The sequence below is a fragment of the Chanodichthys erythropterus genome, chromosome 13 (assembly GCF_024489055.1).
Source record: "Chanodichthys erythropterus isolate Z2021 chromosome 13, ASM2448905v1, whole genome shotgun sequence".
Taxonomy (NCBI): Eukaryota; Metazoa; Chordata; class Actinopteri; order Cypriniformes; family Xenocyprididae; genus Chanodichthys; species Chanodichthys erythropterus.
The window spans coordinates 36,599,451-36,618,415 of NC_090233.1; the positions used below are offsets into that span (position 1 = coordinate 36,599,451).

General features: G+C 37.8%; 1 protein-coding gene across 4 annotated transcripts in view; it reads left to right on the forward strand.

Moving 5' to 3' along the window:
* wscd2 (WSC domain containing 2) overlaps window positions 1-18,965 on the forward strand; it is a 64,978-nt gene that overhangs the window by 9,816 nt on the left and 36,197 nt on the right. The window contains exons 1-2 of one of the 4 annotated variants that reach the window (XM_067407995.1): window positions 4,740-5,261; window positions 6,188-6,274. The gene's annotated coding sequence lies outside the window, so the exon portion shown is untranslated. Of the gene's footprint in view, window positions 1-4,739; window positions 5,262-6,187; window positions 6,275-14,052; window positions 14,145-18,965 lie in introns of those variants that run through there. The other 3 variants (XM_067407991.1, XM_067407993.1, XM_067407994.1) reach the window with 3 other exon arrangements.

Sequence of the window (18,965 nt, forward strand, 5' to 3'; positions counted from 1 at the left end):
CTCCTGATACCTTTACAGTGTGTACGCAAGCGCAGCGCTGCTGTGTTTACAGAGGTAACCGGGCAAATTGAATTGCATTTTCATTTAGCGTGTCTTACATTTTATTCGGACCAATGCGAAAATAGACCCGCATTTCCACACAGCTTGCATGCAACATTGTAAATGTTAACCGGTGGATTGTTAAGAAGCTAATGTGGTTTCCAAAAAGTTTTGAATAATAAGGTATCTTGAATATTATATAATCATATTGTAAATTAATGTTTATAATCATTAATAATTTTCACTTTCATCCATTTTCTTACATGTTTTAATAGCTAAAATCAGTTTTTTTTAATCATTTTTTTTTTATATATATTTTTTAAATTTATTTATTTGGTCAAAACTTGTATTATTTGAACTGTTGTTGAAAACAGTTTTTACAGTCATTTTATGGTTTAGGCCCTAACATAAACACTAATCTTTGTGCAGGTGTTAAAAAAGGTTTTAAAAGCCATAACATTAATTTTTATTTTATTGTTTGTTTTTGTGAATTGTGGGGACTTTCCATAGGCCGCAATGCATTTTATACTGTACAAACCGTACTTTCTATCCCCCTACCCTACCCCTAACCCTAAACCTAACCATCACAGGAACCTGTGCACACCTTTATTTTCTCACAAAAACATAATTTAATATTTTTATTAATTAATTTACATTGTGGGGACCGGTGGCTGGTCCCCACGATGTAGGTGAACTCAGGTTTATATTACATCATGGGGACATTTGGTCCCCACAATGTAATATAAACAAACTCACACACACACACACACACACACACACACACACACACTGTACCAGCCCTCTCTCCTCATTGGATTTTTAAAAAGTCATATGCCCCTTAAATAATGTCAGTATAAGCCTTAACATTACTGCAGTAATGATAGACACGGCTAGTGGGTCTTTGATATTGTCCAAATTGGCAGTAAACAAACCCACCTTTATTGTCTTTATTGTGTTTAATTGATATAAAATAAAACATGCTTTAAACAGTCCTTGAAAGTCTTTGAATTGGGTGTTCATGAAAGAGTGGGAACCTGTGTTTATAAGTAATGCAATTTTAGATGTTTGATCGGCAAGCCAGTGACTCCACAATAAGACTGTATTCAGCATGGTTTGAGGGATCGAAAGGTCTCTGTCTGGCCAGCATGAAATTTTTGACTGAAGAAGAGTAGAGAGGCCCCGTCTCTGGCCTGCAGGTTGGGTTCACTTTTTTTCTAACCATTAAAAGTGCAGGACAGTGATTAGACCTGACAGTCACTTGGGGCCCAACATCCAGGAGAAAACAAATCACTAACCCTCTCTACAGACTCTTCATCCTAGATTGTGATGAATGTGAATTTGCTTTGCTTCTACACTTACAAAGTAGAATTATTCACCCTCCAAAATAGCCCTGTACCCTATACTGCATTTTACTGCCCTGAAGCAGTACAGAGGGTCAGCTGGCAGCAAGATGCTTTTAGCAAAAATGTCTGATCAGCATGAATCATCACATTACAGAAGAAATAGCTGTTCAGCACTTATTAGGTCCTACACAAACACAACTGGTATAAAAGAAAAATGTTATTAATATTCCAGATCTGGTATCACTGAAATACACATTTGCATGCATGCATTTCAGGAATCTTAACATGTAATCTACATATTAAAAATGACAATCTGTGTTTGTTGTCATTTGAAATCCATTATTGTCTGATCATTGTCAGAACTGGACACTCACCAACTTAGTCATACAGCACAACATACAAATGGATACAACCAGACAAAAGCTTTATTCAGTGCAGGGCATGAATAGAGGATATACATGAAGTATTGCATGAACTCTCTGTATTCCCCTTCGAGTCAGGGGTCTGTGGGTAAGAAATGTATTCAGAAGGATGAGATCAGCCTTGGATCAGAAGGGATGAAGTTTCATTCATTTCAATGAGCTGGCAGGGGAACAGTTAGCATGTAAATTGTTATCAGAGAGCTAAAGAATCCTCAATCAGATGATGATGATATACAGAAGACCGCATTCTGACTTCAGACTTGTGATGCAGGCTGGAATTAAACCACACCATGTTGCTTCATTTGGCCAGAGGAGGACTGGTCCCCCGACTGAGCCTGGTTTCTCCCAAGTTTTTTTTTTTTCTCCATTCTGTCACCTGATGGAATTTGGGTTCCTTGCCACTCTGTCACCTCTGGCTTGCTTAGTTGGGGACACTTAATGTTCAACGTTTTCACTGATCTGACTGCACTGATGCTGTTGAATGAGAACTGAATGATGACATCATCATCGCCCAGCTCAGAGATGATATATAGCCAAATTGAACTAATTTAATATTTGATGATCTTACAGCTGTCTGGAGTCAGTTATTCCACTTATACTACGGTTACCACACCTCAAGACACTGTTCCGATGTTGTATTTCAAGACATTTGTCAGATTTTTGTCCTTAAAACACTCTTGCATGTGGGACTAATTTCTTATGCATCCCATCCCAAGCCTCCATTGCTAATTCCAAAACGTCATTTCAGAACTAGTAATGGATGCTTGAGCCTTGATAGCAGAATAATACAGTTATTAGTGCAGTTGAGAGAGAGAGAGAGAGAGAGAGAGAGATGGAGAGAGAATAAGCAGCATATGTGAATTAGCCTACTTGAGTCTGTGTGTCTCTCACGGCAGCAGTGTCTGATAATATCATCCAAAAATTCTGAGAATCTGGAACAATCTCTGTGCGTAAGGGTCAAGGCCGGAAAACCATACTGGATGCCCGTGATCTTCGGGCCCTTAGTCGGCAATGCATCACATACATGAATGCTACTGTAATGGAAATCACAACATGGGCTCAGGAATACTTCCAGAAAACATTGTCGGTGAACACAATCCACCGTGCCATTCGCATTGCCGGCTAAAACTCTATAGGTCAAAAAAGAAGCCATATCTAAACATGATCCAGAAGCGCAGGCGTTTTCTTTGAGCTAAGGCTCATTTAAAATGGACTGTGGCAAAGTGGAAAACTGTTCTGTGGTCAGACGAATCAAAATTTGAAGTTTGTTTTGGAAAACTGGGACGCCATGTCATCTGGACTAAAGAGGACAAGGACAACCCAAGTTGTTATCAGTGCTCAGTGCAGAAGCCTGGATCTCTGATGGTATGGGGTTGCATGAGTGCATGTGGCATGGGCAGCTTACACATCTGGAAAGGCACCATCAATGCTGAAAGGTATATCCAAGTTCTAGAACAACACATGCGCCCATATAGATGTCCTCTCTTTCAGGGAAGACCTTGCATTTTCCAACATGACAATGCCAGACCACATACTGCATCAATTATAACATCATGGCTGTGTAGAAGAAGGATCCGGGTACTGAAATGGCCAGCCTGCAGTCCAGATTTTTCACCCATAGAAAACATTTGCCGCATCATAAAGAGGAAATGCGATAAAGAAGACCTTAGACATTTGAGAAACTAGAAGCCTGGATTAGACAAGAATGGGACAACATTCCTATTCCTAAACTTGAGCAACTTGTCCCCTCAGTCCCCGGACGTTTGCAGACTGTTATAAAAAGAAGAGGGGATGCCACACAGTGGTAAACATGGCCTTGTCATTTTTCCCTTAAAATTATACATTTTCTCAGTTTAGACATTTGATATATCATCTATGTTGTATTCTGAATATATTGAAATTTGAAACTTCTACATCATTGCATTCTGTTTGTATTCACAATTTGTACAGAGTCCCAACTTTTTTGAAACCTTGCTAGTGAGAAATGTCATGTATCTTCTAAGTTGCTAAACTGTTTTACTGATTAATTCGTCAGAGCAGCGCTGACAAACCATTTCTGTGCGAGTGTGTGTCTAACATTGCTCAGCCAACATAAGCAGTAGCTCAACCGAACTTGAATGACGCACAAGAGCAAACCTCTTCCGGAAGCTCAAACGTGCTGCATAACCAATGAGGTTCATTCTCGTCTGTTATGCAGCACGTTTGAGCTTCCTAAAGAGGTTTGCTCTTGTGCGTCATCAGCTTAGGTTTCTGCTCATGTTCGCTGATCAGTTTAATATGTACATCATATAAAGCGATCTAGTATCTTCAGAAAATTTGGACAAAACCACTCGATTCATATGGATTGGTTTTACGATCTCTTTATGAACTTTTTGAAGCGTCAAAGTGTCAGTTGCAAAGGCAGTCTATGGAAGGAAATCTGACAGCATTCTGTCATCAAAAATATCTTCATTTGTGTTCTTAAGATGAACGAAAGTCTTACGGGTTTGGAACGACATGGAGCAATGACAGAATTTTTATTTTGGGGTTGACTTACTGGACTGACATTTTAAATTCATGAACTACAGCTGTGGTTGCTAAAATCTTTTAGAAGATTTGCATACAGCGCATAGAAAATAAAAAAGTTATAAAACGGTACGCACACATAATAAAACATAGCACTGCGGCATAACTTTAACATCAAGTTAATAAAATGTAAGTTGTTTCTATATCAGAAAAAAAGATTGCTTCTCCGAGTCCACATTCTAGATTACTGCCATGTGAATATAATCAGCCAAAAGTATTTTAGATTCCTGTCAGTGTTTTTACAAAAGAGCAGAACGTACTGTTCGAGCAGTCGCGTTTTATTCGTATCATCTCGATTTATTTATTTAATAATTTGTGTCATGCTGTGTCTGTGTGAGAACTCTAGGCAGTGCTGTCGGGCGGTGCGGAGTGCGAGCGGACGCGCGGCTGCTGCTGTTGCTGTGAACCGCAGGGATGTGAGACACGCGCTGTGTACGCGAGAAGAGACAGACAGGACAGGTCTCCTGACAACATCAAAAGGACGGGACACCTTTCTGACCTGATTCTGACCGTCTGTGTAAAAGAGGAGGCGAGTAGCAGGTACTATGTGGCCGCGTTGTGGGTGCGTGCGTACGGCTCTGAGCTCGAGACGATGTAAAAGGCTGCGCGTACGGATTCTGCGGCAGCTGTAATCGGGAATAACTGGGATTGGAAAACTCAGCGGGGCATGGAAAGCCACGCTGATCACTGAGCAAATAATCAACCAGACAATCATTTGCAGACGTATTCATTGTGTGCGCCTCCAGGCGCCCCATTCTTCGATCGATTACCACAGTGGAAGAGGCACACAGAGCATTTGAATGCGAATTTACACTCAAGGGGTTCGGTGCAAGAGATTCCGTAGTTTCTTCCCTGCTCAGTTCAAAAGCTGATGGAAAGACCTTATAGTCAGGTAAGTCGTCAATATAGGCTACAAGTTTATCATTTCGTCAGAGGACAAGAGTGTAAAGTACTGAATGAAGGTGACGTTTCAGGAGCAAAGTGAATTGGAGTCCGCATCCATAGTTCATATGGCAGCTATGATGCACCGTCAACTTAGTCTTCTGTTTTTTGATTAGTAAAGAAAAGCTTAATGTTCTTCTTTTCTTTATTTGGGGGAATTAAAATTTGTTTGTTTAATAATGATACAATAATTGTAGAAAATGTTTTATAAAATTGTTTTAGATATATCAAGTCACACTGCAGGACACCGCTGTGACTGGCCGACAGATGCGTGTTATATTCATCTAACATGTTACATTTTTATTGCTTTGATTTTTTTTTTTTTACAACGCAAATGGCATAAAATACTCGATAGAATAGAACTCCAAAGAATATTTTTATAGATGCATTATACATTGCATTAAACTATTTTTAAAGCTTTGTCAAGCCGTTAAAACCTTTTTGCTGTAAATTTAGTTTTTTTTTTTTTTTTTTAAATCTGTTCCAAAGAACCGGAATATATAAGAACATTGCCAAACATCTGAATATAATCGCTAACACAGCCCCACTATTGCATATAATACAAAAAAAAAAAAAAAACAAGTTTTCTGATGATGTAAAAAAACAAGGTCCCAATATACTGTAGATCTGGCATATTCAATTATTTAACTTTAAAATATGGCATAGGCCGGGTTAATATGATCATTTTCACTTCTTTCAGCATATATGTGAGCTTAGACATAGATTTCACTGTTGCTTGAATGCTAACTTATGTTTCAAAGGAAAAATTTTACACATCCTTTGAACTGACACATACCCATAATACAGATGCTCTGTTGTGGTGATATAAATGTGTTTATTCATAATGATATAATTCATAAGTCTTTGTTGGATCAGTTGTAACAGGATCAGTGTTTTGACAGCAGTGCTGCTTTGAATGACCTCTGGTGCTCATGAATGTTGAAGAAATTCCTTTATCATCAGGTACTTGAAAGCTACATGTTCAGAAGAAGTTGAACTCTTTGTGTCACTTATTGGTGTTAAATAGCCAGTTTTGCACATCAGACAGAACTTACAAACTGAATACATATCATAGAGGTTTCTCAACTACAAAAGCAACTGGGCCCTTTCACATTAAGCATCTGGATGTCTTGCGTGTGTCTGTAACTAATTTGAGAGCGGTTGTGGGGAGCTTGACTTGTAACAAGGTTTAATAACTCACTACTGTCTGAAATGCTTCTCTGCAAATTAGCAGCACAGTGTGTGTTTTATGACTCTGTTCATTCTCAGTCACTGAGATACAGTTGCTATAGTGAATTGCCCTCTTCATAGTCTCTAACCATCCATTTTCCCAGATTCTGCTAGAACATTGATTCATTTTTTATCTTTTACTGAAATGTAAGCTGGTTTCCCTCTCTTTCAGCCTCTTTGCTTGCCTTCTTACTAGTGCCCTTTAAGTGCTGAAACACATCTATAATTTAATCAATCTCTGCCTGTTAATATGTCATTTCTGAAAAGAATCTTCTGTTCAGACTGTTGTTATAGAGAACACTTTAATGCTCTAAAGGAGTGCCAAACCAAACCAGCAAAGATGAAATGGAGAGAAGTAATGAAGCCGACATGAACCTTCAAACATCTGGGGGGTATTTTAGTTTGCATAAGAGAACAAACACGTTGGTGCTGTATGAGCTTATTTCCTATGCATTTCAGTGTTAATGCTGTTCTGGAATTTTTGAATTTCCATATTAGATAAGTAGATTACAATTTGTATGTTTTTTTATACATGACCAACTGCAAGGCTGCGTCATGTTAATCGGTTGTGTTCGTCATAGGTTCTGTGCTCTGGGCTGTTTTTATGAGTTCAGTGGTGTGTGAGATTAATTAGTCTGTGTATCTGGGAGTTATGAAACTCCTCTGATCGGAGGCTGTGTTCCATGTGACTTGTTATCGGACACAAAGCGCCAGATTTACCAGAGTCTTTAGGACATGTTTGATGTTCGCACATGTCATTTCAATGACCAGATCAGTGAGACTGTAAGAACTTCTATCATAAACTGGGTGCTCTATTTTCAAACTAGAGCACTACATTTTTATCTAAGATTCCTTCCATTCAGAACCTGCACATTAAAAAGAATGTAAAACAGTTCAAAATTATCAGTACTTCATACTTGATGTTTTTTTCCCCTCAGGATGTCAGTATTTCTTTCAAACTTCTTCTAAAGATTTGTCTATTATCTTCATTTCATACTCGGTACATGTATGGTACGTAGACATGCAATGTCATGTCATGTTTTAATATTTCAGGTTTTGTCTCATCATAAGATACTCTCAATTAATCCAGGGTGCTTAATTAATTTAAAGCAGTCAATTAAAGTCTAATATGTATTTAGAATTCAGACTTTAATCACCAGTCAGTGTGTTAAATATGGCACTGCAACATTTTATTTTAATTTGTGATAAACTGCTGTTGCTCGTATTGCAGCTCTTTTCCTATTCAGCACTGAAACACTATTCAGAAAATGAATTATTCAGTTCTGCTCTACTACTTAGAAATCAACTGGTAAATCTGGCCTGAAAGTGTCAAATCTCTGCTGTTGCACAGTTAGGTAAGGAACTAAACCAGAATTCAACAATCCGGTAGAGGAAATCAATCTACTTTTTTCCTGGGGGGTGAATGCACATTGGATGTCATATTGAACTTTATCTATGTGTCTGTAACCAAATGTGGAACAGACAGGGCTACACCATCATGTTGTGTCTCTGCAAGATTTGAGACAAACTGTTTTTCTAAATTGGGTTATTTACCATCATTTCACATTGTTTACCAACTGGACAGATTATATTTAATGGTATTTTTTATGAGTAGACATGTCACATCTGAGTTTTCAATACATTTCATCTAACATTGGAATTGCAACTTGCCATTCGTTAAAAAAGTAATAGGATTAATAAATCTACAGGACTGACAAAGAGTTTTAGAGACTGATTACACCTGTATTTAGCACTGACCACTTGATGTCAATAGCATAAACAGGGCTACACGGCCATTCAGTTCCTAACAGAGTTTGCTTTCCAACAGCAAGTCTCTGGATAAAATGAGACAGATAATAAAAGATCATATATCTTGTTTTTGACAATTGTCCCCTGAGCTCTGCAATTCTTCCAAATGTTTTCCCTTGATTTATCCATTATGGCTTTCGTTGTAATGTATCACTTTATTATTAATTTCCTGTTATCTGTGTGCTCAGCTGAGTGTACTATATGCATTTTAGACTTACTGTCTGTCGCTTAACTCTCTTCTTGACCTTGGCAGAGTTAAAGTTGATTGCATTGCTGCAGATTTGTTTCTTGGCCTGCATACAAATGTGCATGTCCTAAAGATGTTTCATCATGAGATTTTCTTGCTTGAGATTGCAAAACATATGCCCTGTGTCCAAATATGCATACTTTCGTATAATAGGAGAAAAAAAGTCGTATGTCCGAATACACATTATAACGTACCAGGTGACCTACTACTTCCAGCGAGATTCTGAAGTGTGCGTCCGATGAACACTTAACCAGCCCATGAGGACATGGAAGAGGATTTGTGAAAGGCAGTAAAGCGACGCAGCTGACGGCGTAGGTCACATGACATTGACAACATGGTGGATGTAGTACGCCCAAATTTCATATATAGCTACTACACACATCCATGCTATAGAATGTATAACTATTTTAGGGTGCGTTCACACTTGTTTGGTGCCATGTTTGGTTCGATTTAAACGAACCCTGGTGCGATTGCTCGGTTAGCGCGGTTCATTTGAACATATGTGAACGCTGCCATCCGAACCCTGGTGCGCACCAAACAAGCGGACCGAGACCGCTGAAAAGATGGTTCTCGGTCCGCTTCCAAACTCTGGTGCGGTTCGAATGATATATGAACGCAACACGGACCAAAGACATGTAAACGAACCAAAAACAGGAAGAAGAGACCCTAAAAAGGACAGAATCCTCACGCATGTCGGTTTTTCTTGTCATAATCGCGAGTTTGCCCATGACAGGCATCAGACGCGCGTCTCCACGCAGCAGATCATTTGTGTGTGTGAGGGTGGATTCCCGCCGTTGTTTTGACTACTTTACACATTTTATAAGCTCTTCACGAGTTCCCAGCTGACCAAAATACCATCACGTGCAGGCTACGCACCGCTACGCACACACAACGAGCACATTTACCTCAGCAAACAGCATTGTTTTGGATGTTCGGTGAGTTCCGTCTCAAAATAGGCAATACGTCATAAAAACCGACAAATCACGTTGTGAATGTATCCCTATGCCTGAAGGTTCGGTATCTTTTGGTTCGGTGATAAAATAGCCAATGTGAACGCTAACCGGACCAGGACTAAATGTTTTTTTTTTCTTCTTTGGTCCGGACCAAATGAACCAAACGAACCGAACTACAAGCGTGAACGCACCCTTAATGGTCGTGAAGCAAGTTACAACCAAGTATATTTAATATACATTTATATACTGTATAATTGACATTTCTCTAAGCTTGCTGCAATGCATTTTAGAACTGTCTTTACCCATGAAGAATACTGCCTTATAATTTGCCCCAAAATTAGGTATTTTAGGTGGCACCATAAGTACGTTGTCTACCTTTTTGGAATAGCCTTCACTTTGGGATTGTGCATATGATGCTCACTATGTTTAAATCAATATTTTATAGCTTGTATTTGATTCTTGTAAAACACTTTGTACTGTTGGTTTTAAAAATGCTTTATATTTATTTTTTTATTATACTTTGGAACAGAGCTTGAATTGTTGGCTATATTAACTTTAGATATTGCATTTATTGTATCATCAAAGTTCAAGGTAGGGGTAGTGGGGTAGTTTTTTTCCAGTTGTATGAAAGATTTGTGCGCATTATCTTTCTTTGATCATCCCTGTCCTCTGCTTGACCAGTCGCTGAGGCACAGCATCAATGCGAGATGAAATTATCTGAGGAAGATCACACTAAGCTCTTTGAGTTGAACTCTTGAGTCGCAGTAAGTGATGTTTGCATTTAAGATGCCTGGGCTGTCGGAGGATTGCAGTCATGCCAGCATAGCATTAAATCTGTTGTTAATGCTCAGCTCAGAAAATGGATTTTAAATTAAAAATTCAACAACTTTACTTTACTGATTGTGACTGTTACTGGCTGTGAAACTCCAGAAGTGTGTTATTTTTCCAGTGGTAAATTACTTTTTCCTATTCCAGCTTAATATGCAGAGACAAATCTAAGTAAACCATCTGTAGGTTGATGTACTCAAGAAGTGTATACGCTGTGGCTTGTTTTGTTTGTTTGAGAACCCCGTCCGTCCCAGCATAGCAAAAATGGATCAGCAAATTGTGTGATTTTGGAGCAGGGCAATCGGTTTGGTCGACCAATGGTACGACAGCAGGAGTTTTTTGGGAAACCTGTTCAAAAACAATCAGGTTTTTTTGCAGTTGATGCTAGTGATGCAAAAATGCCTCTTTTTACCATTATGTATAGATGGCGACGTGATTCACCACACTATACATGCTCTACTGACATTCTGACAGCCTTATCGACAAACAATTACGGCTGAAAATAAGACTTTATGATGGTATTTCCCCTATATCTCTCTTCATTCATAGAGAAAAGATAATCTATTGAGCCTTTTTTGATCTGTTACAAGGAAAGCCTGAAGAATGGGTTGACTGCAGAGCAGCCGTATACATCTCAGCCAGATTTTCAGCTTAGTCCCGGATTATTAGCAACACTGGGCTTTTTCAGTAAATAATACTCAAGTAATCGCTTTTTGGACAGGTGGTGGGATATGAGAGAACGGAGCAATTTTTTTTTTCTTCTTTTTTTTTCTTTTGATGTTGGTTTCCTATACTAATGCAGCTTTGTAAAATTATAAAAATTAATTAAATTAATATATAATTGGCAGTTGTCGCTGCTAACCAATTTCTTGCATAGAAATCTTTTATCTTTCAAATCTTTCATTGCTCTTATTGGTTTCTTGTCACATATTAAATTAATTTAAACTTAAATTAATGTTTAATGTCCATTTGGTAAGTGCGTCAGGTCCTGATCACTTACCACTCATCGGGGTTTAATCTTTTGCAATAATGATGGGATGACGGAATGTTATAGCTTTCATAATTTGCACATACCTCATGCATAGCTTTTTATGAATCAAGCAGTTGGTAGTCTGGCTAGTTATTTGCTTCTTAATTAGCTTTAGTTTCAAAACATGACATGAAAAAAATAAAAAGTCTGGCCAGATGTTTTAAATCCTCTGTGACTGATACATAAGAACTTTCACATGGAATGAACTACAGGGGTGCAGTCTGGAGAGGCTTGTGTGTGTGACCTTGTGAAGGTGTGAGCAGGGGGTGTTTTAAAGCTGTCCTCCAGATACTTCTGTGTCTGTTTTGTCAACTTTTCACAGCTCTAAGCTATGACTGTTTTTTTTTTTTTACATTGCATGGATGATGAATCTTAGGTCAGTTTGATTAATGACCATGTTAAAGCACTCTGTGGGGGACTGAGAATCTTGCAGAATTAGATCATAACAGAGAATGAATTGTCACACTGGAGGTGGTAGTTTAGGAGTGAGACTAAAAGTAGAAGGCCATATAAAGACAGGGATGGACAGAATGAGCAAAGTATCTAATTTGTTGTCCTTATATAATAGTGTACATCACAATATAGTTAATATAAGGACTTGCAGAAGACAAAATGAGGTATGTATAGTGGTTCATAAAGTTAATAATGGTATTAACTGGACCCTGTAAAGATCTAGGGGTGACCAAAACATCACATTCTCAGTCATTTTTGTGGATGTAATGGTATACATCACAATATAGTTAATATAAGGAATTGCAGAAGACAAAACAAGCTTTATATAGGGGTACATAAAGTTCAAAGTTGAATTAATGGGACCTTGGCCAGGCTAATTATAGGCTTTTTGACTTTATCGCACATAACCAAGATAAAGAGGCTGGCTGCTGACAGCTAGAGATTTATAATGGTGCACTAATAGTGTCATGGCTATTATTCAAGGTCAGTCTGTTGGTCTGATCTTCAAGATGGAGACCTGACTAATGCAGACAGCTTCCACAGTCTTCTTATGTCTCAAGGGGCCTTGAACACTTGATAATGATCTTGAATGGTTCATGTGGTTCAGCAAATGGAGGAGAAAGTGTAATTTTTCCAGCAAAGATTTTCAAGGACTGTATAGGAAGGAAATAAAGTATGTTTCCAAAGAAACAGTACTTATAAAGAAGTCTATATGAAGCGGCATAAACAGATGGAGAAATACTGTTTTTGTTATTTGAGAAACTAGTGGTTGATATTAATCAGTGTCTGAATCATTGTGAATGAATGAAATTCAAATTCAGTTAGTTATAAACCATCGATTCTTCACAGCAGTAAGGAAGCCATTTCAACCTCTTTTTCAGTCTCTTCATTGAAGGGTAGATTGGAATGGTTACTGAATGTGACCCGGAGCCGGGATAACGAAGAACTGATTGTGTGCGAGAGACACAGAGGACCCTGAGAAAGACGCTCCTGAAAGGGAGAGAGAACGAGAACAATAGGGACTTAAAAGTGGTCTTGAGATAACATTCACCATGTCAGTAGACTTGCAGCAAGCAATAATTACCCACTGGGAATGGCCGACCTGTGCTTGTTCGACAGTGAACTCTTCAGTCTGCTCAAAGGACGGCCTTTGTGGGTGTTTGTGAACCTGAGAGGGTGGCCGTACACAGGGCCACCACACTCTGGGATCCTGCCAATGTTCATTACCACTTTCAATCCAATCAGGATGTTGGATGAAATTACCAGCCACAATGGCGGCAATGTGAGATCAACTTTCACCAATGGAATGGAATAGAACAGAATGAAAATAAATGGAAGTCAATGGCTAGGAATGGCACTCTGTATAATGGAATGAAATAGAATAGTGTGGAACACATTACGTGTAACAATAGAATGCAATGGAGGGAATAGAAGGAAATAAAAGAGACAGGAAGGACTGTAAGATCCGCTTGCACTGTAAATGCACACGCAGCACTCCTGATCCATGGAATTTAACCATATTATGCTTAATTCCTTGAAATTAATTCCTATTCTGGAGTAACTAATGCACTCTGAGGGAGATGATCAGTGAGACTGCACAGGAAAGATAAACAGCTGCTGCTGTTTTAGGCTTTCCTCTGTCTTTTTTCCCCATATGCTGTTTGTTTTATTAATGCATTCATTATACACCCAGTAATCACCTGCTAATGGAGCAGGATTCAGTCCAAACCAAAAACACTGAAAATAATCAACTCTGTAAACTGACTGTAATTTAGACTGTGAGTATGAGCATTATTGGGAGGTTGTGGGTCGCTTTAAATGGGGGGCAGCACAAAACATTGAGTGATTTGAACAATGTAAACTGTTAACAATGTCCTTAAGGGCATTTTTGCTTTTACAAATGTTACAGTAATTTGCATACATAAACATTAATGCTTTTACTTGTTTTGCTGACTTGACATGAATAATGATTTTGTACAGATTTACTTTTGTTTTGAAATACTGTCAAAAGTAGGTCACAAAAACCTGTAGTGGGCATTTCGTTCATCTCTGCCTCCCTAAAGGTCTGTGATTATGTGATCTCTCTTTAGGTTTACTGAAAGCAGTGGCTGTAGTAAGATATATGAATCCTCAGCTTACAAGTCGTGAATAAGCTTTAAAGTTTCTAACAAGTTTTTTTCTTTCCTTTTAGTCATTGGTGGAGCCCAATTCATACCTAGCTGTCCCAGACGAGAGTTTCACATCTCTCATCATTACAGTGAAATCAAAAAATGCAATCAAGAGGTTTGTGTGCCATTTACAATTGAAAATGTTTGAATTGAGGTTGCAGATTTGCAATTTGAATGCAAGGAAGTAAAATTAAAAATGAATTAAAATTTTACTTAATTCATATAACTGAATTCCTGTGGAGTGTGGCCAATTGAACTCATGAACTGTAGGGGAACTAATAGACCCTTTTCACAGACTGTGATGATGCATTTTAACTGTCATCAATATCGTACATCCTGCAAAGTTTTTTTTTTAATATTTTCATTTTTAAAAAAATTATTTGCGTTTATAACACTATACTTAGTATTATATTACCATTGCATCAAATTACAAAAAAACCCTCACAGTTGCTGTGAGGGTGTTTCTAATACAGCGGCTATGAGAGTAACGGTAAAATGGACATCTTTCTCTCTTCTGACTGCCGTTATCAATCTCTATTTCTTTTCCTCTTTTTGAAAGTTGTGAAAACACTATTGTGGAGTTTTTCTTTTGCTATTTGCGCAAATGGAAACACAAAAACTATTTATAATGAAGTCTCTCATTCAACACTATAAACATTGACCAACTATGCCGACTTCAGGTTCTGAGAAACCCAGAAATGTGAAAAGGGTCTATTCTTGAGTTCTGGCAACCAAATACACTACTGTTAATGACACTATATGACACTTGTCATTTTGGTTGGTTTATTTTAAAAAGTTGTTCAAGATTTGAACTTGCAACCTCTCGCACTTCAACAACATATACACTTCATTCAACATATACTACCTTTTAAAAGTTTGGGGTCGACAAGGTTTTTTGAATATTTTTATTTTTTAAAAATAAGTCTCTTATGCTCACTGATGACCATAACCAAATTATAGCTCGTTAGATTAAATAAAACAAACAATGGTTACGGACTGAACATATGAATGACTCACAGACACTTGAAGCTTTTTTCAAGACGTCAATCCATGCCTTTGTTTACTTCCATAATAATAGTAAAAAAAACAATCAGAAAACAATACATAATGGTTCACACAGAATGTATACAAAAACATATTAACGAATAAAGGCAAAGAAAAATAACAGTAAACTGGTAGGGCAGCTATAGGGAAACAGAGAACACCTACCTGCACCTGCTCTCACAAGCAGATCAGACCTGACTCACGATAAAATAAAACAGGTGAGTCGTCTGGGCCTCTGCTTCTGCTTGAATAAAAGTATTTATTTAACAACACAACAGCTCATCTATTCCTTAGGTTGAGGGCTTAAGCCCCCCAAATTTGCCCTTATTCATAAATATGGGCTACATTAAGAATGAAGGTATATAATAAACTCATCCTGCACAGCTCATCCTGCTGTCGGAGATTGTTTCATCCCATGTCATCATGTACAACTAACAGTCAGTAGCACTCTGTTTAACAGCATTAACACAGTGTTTTATAAACAGGATTTTAGATTTACTCTGTTGAGACTACAAAAAATGTAAACCTCTGTGGTGGCAGTGTGTCTGTGGTCTAATGAGCCAGTCTTCGCTTACGCTGGCATGAGGCATTTCTCATATCTCTGTAGAATGCGTTTACTTTGGACAAATCATCAAGCACTTTGCTTCTGCCAAAGAGGAGAGCTTAAACAATGCAGTCAGGCACATTAGGAATGTCAACAGCTATTCCTACATGTCAGGTGGGGGGTCTGGCTTTTAGGGACGTAATGGGTACGAACAATTGGGATGAGCAGTTATTCTGTCAACAGAGGAATCTTACCATTTCACCACTGTTGAATAAACTTGCTGAATAAACATAGCTCAGGATAGAGATCATGTAATCACTAATAAGTCCAAATGGCTAATGTGTGCTTCATAAATGTCTGTGTGATTAGATCAGATTTGAACTTTTGATCTGATCATATATATATATATATATATATGATGTGTGTGTATGTATGTATATTAAATCAGTAAGATTAAAAAATGAACATGATCAGAGGTTTGCCTCCTCACAGCTAATATATTAATACATTTCTGCAGTGGAATATGCCTTCCTGCCACATCTCTCAAAGGAACTCGCAGTCATTTTATTTTCATGCATGCACCTTTCTTCTTGTTCTCCCTTCTGGTATGTGTTCTTCCGTTCGTCTCGTAGTTCACCCTATTTCTGCAATTTATCTTCCGCCCACTCTCTCAAGACTCACCAGCTCTTTGTTTTGTTCTCGCTCTCTTTCGTAGTCTGTTTTTCTCTTGCTCTCTCAGCTCATTTTTTATTCATATTCAGAATGGTTTCTGAAAGGAAGAACGGAAACTTCAGTGCTGCTTGCAGGCGCTCAGCAACAAGGACATTTGCAGTGCATACCCACTCATAGGCGCTGACAGACATCTTTTTGTGTGCATGTACACAAACAATGTAGTCCTGTAGAACTGATTTTATTTTATTTTTTGTCTCTGTCTCTTTATCAATTGCAGGGATAATTGCTAAAAAATGAGTTACATCAAGCACCTTCAAGTCATTTCAAACTGTTTGAGGCCCTTTCTTCTGTGGAAAAAAGGGGCATTTCTAAGGAATGTGCTAGTCACTCTTTTATGCAGTTTTTATGCAAAATTGGGTGCTTTCAAGCTTCAAAATAGGTAACAGAAACATCATAAAAGTACCATAGAAGTGGAATCTATGTATTCAAATACTGAAGTCATTATGTACATTTGTGTGAGAAACGGATCAAAATTTACATTATTAGTTGATTGACAATCTTTCCCACTGAAACCAGGGCCCATATTCAGGGGCCACAATTCTAAGAAAATTCTTAGAAAGGTGGGTGTTTCCTCTTAAAATTAATGAAAAGATCCTAGTAAAGAAAAAAATGAAGCCTTAAAGGATTAGTCCACTTTTAAATAAAATTTTCCTAATAATTTACTCACCCCCATGTCATCCAAAATGTTCATGTCTTTCTTTCTTTAGTCGAAAAGAAATTAAGGTTTTTGATGAAAATATTCCAGGATTTTTCTCCTTATAGTGGACTTTAGTGGCCTCCAAACGGTTGAACGTCAAAATTACAGTTTCAGCGCAGCTTCGAAACATTCTACAAGATCCCAGACAAGGAATAAGTGTCTTATCTAGAGAAACCATCACTCATTTAAAAAAAATAAATAAATAAAATAATTCTATACTTTTTTTTAACTATAAATGCTCATCTTGAACTAGCTCTCTTCTTCTTCTTCTCTATTTGAATTCCGACTGTGTAGACAGTGCTAAAGCCGTGCACACACTTAACGATTGTAAGGCCGATTATGAGTGTAAATTGATACTTATGATCGATTGCGCTCAAATGCGTCCAGTCAGAGCCAGATGCGTTCAGTCTGCGATTACAGTCGGTGTTCAAATTCCATGTGTGAGTATATAAATCGGCTCCAGTCGAAGGAAACAATTGGTATGTGTGTTCAGTTCAGTCTTAGAATGTTTCAGCTAATCGTTAGGTGTGTCCCCGGCTTATTACTGCCCTCCACAGGTCAAAATTTGAACTAATTGTTATATACTTGCACTAGCATATTGTATATGACAATTTAGTTCAAACTTTGACCTGTCGAGGGCAGTAATACACTTAGAAGTGTCTACACTGTCAGAATTCAAATAGAGAAGAAGAAGAAGAAATCTAGTTCAAGATGAGCATTTATGGTTAAAATGTATAAAATTAATTATTTTTTTTTTTAGAAAATGAGCGATGGTTTCTCTAGATAAGACCCTTATTCCTCATCTGGGATTGCTGTAAACTGTAATTTTGACCTTCAACCGTTTGGGCTCCATTGAAGTCCACTATATGGAGAAAAATCCTGGAATGTTTTCATCAAAAACCTTAATTTCTTTTTGACTGAAGAAAGAAAGACATAAACATCTTGGATGACATGGGGGTGATTAAATTATAAGGAAATTTTAATTTGAAAGTGAACAAATCCTTTAAAGGATCACTCCATTTTTTTTTTTTTTAATTAGGCTCATTTTCCATCTCCCCTAGAGTAAAACAGTTGAGTTTTACCGTTTTCGAATCCATTCAGCCAATCTCCAGGTCTGGCGGTACCACTTTTAGCATAGCTTAGCATAGTTCATTGCATCTGAATTGACCAAAGAGTTTCGATATATTTCCTATTTAAAACTTGACTCTTCTGTAGTTACATTGTGTACTAAGACTGACAGAAAATGAAAAGTTGCGATTTTTCTTGGCCAATATGGCTAGGAACTATACTCGCATTCAGGCGTAATAATCAAGGAACTTTGCTGCTGTACCATGGGTGCAGCAGGTGCAATGATATTACGCAGCTTCTCTCACAAATATCTCCATGGTTGCAAGGCATGCTCCCCGTGCAAACAGGGGCTTGCAGCCGCTGCGTAATATCATTGCGTAATAACATGCCTTAGTAAAATATTGCTGAAAAATCCTGTAAAAAATAATTTCCCCTGATAATATTTCAACAGTCATGTCATGTGTTTTCTATCAGTTGTTTAGAACTAATGATGCCAGATTAATCAATCGGTCAAACGGTTTTACAAAAAGGTGATTCAGTATTATTCGTTCAAACTGTTCACTCTTGTACTGAATCATATAGATCGGTTTCTCACAGAATAATATTAACAGGATATTTTATAATACAGAAAAGAAAACCAGCACTGAGGGTGGATGCAGTATTTAGAACAGAAGTCGCAAATGTCTTCTATCATTTGCCAGTGATGAAGCAGCTCTTTTACACACAGTACTGATAAAAGGCTAGAAATGCCCTTGTTCAGTCTGTTTTGTGAATCGATCAATAGGTTCATTGAAGATCAGACACAAAAGAATAATTTGTTCATGAATTGGAGATTGCTACTTTTCTCAGTT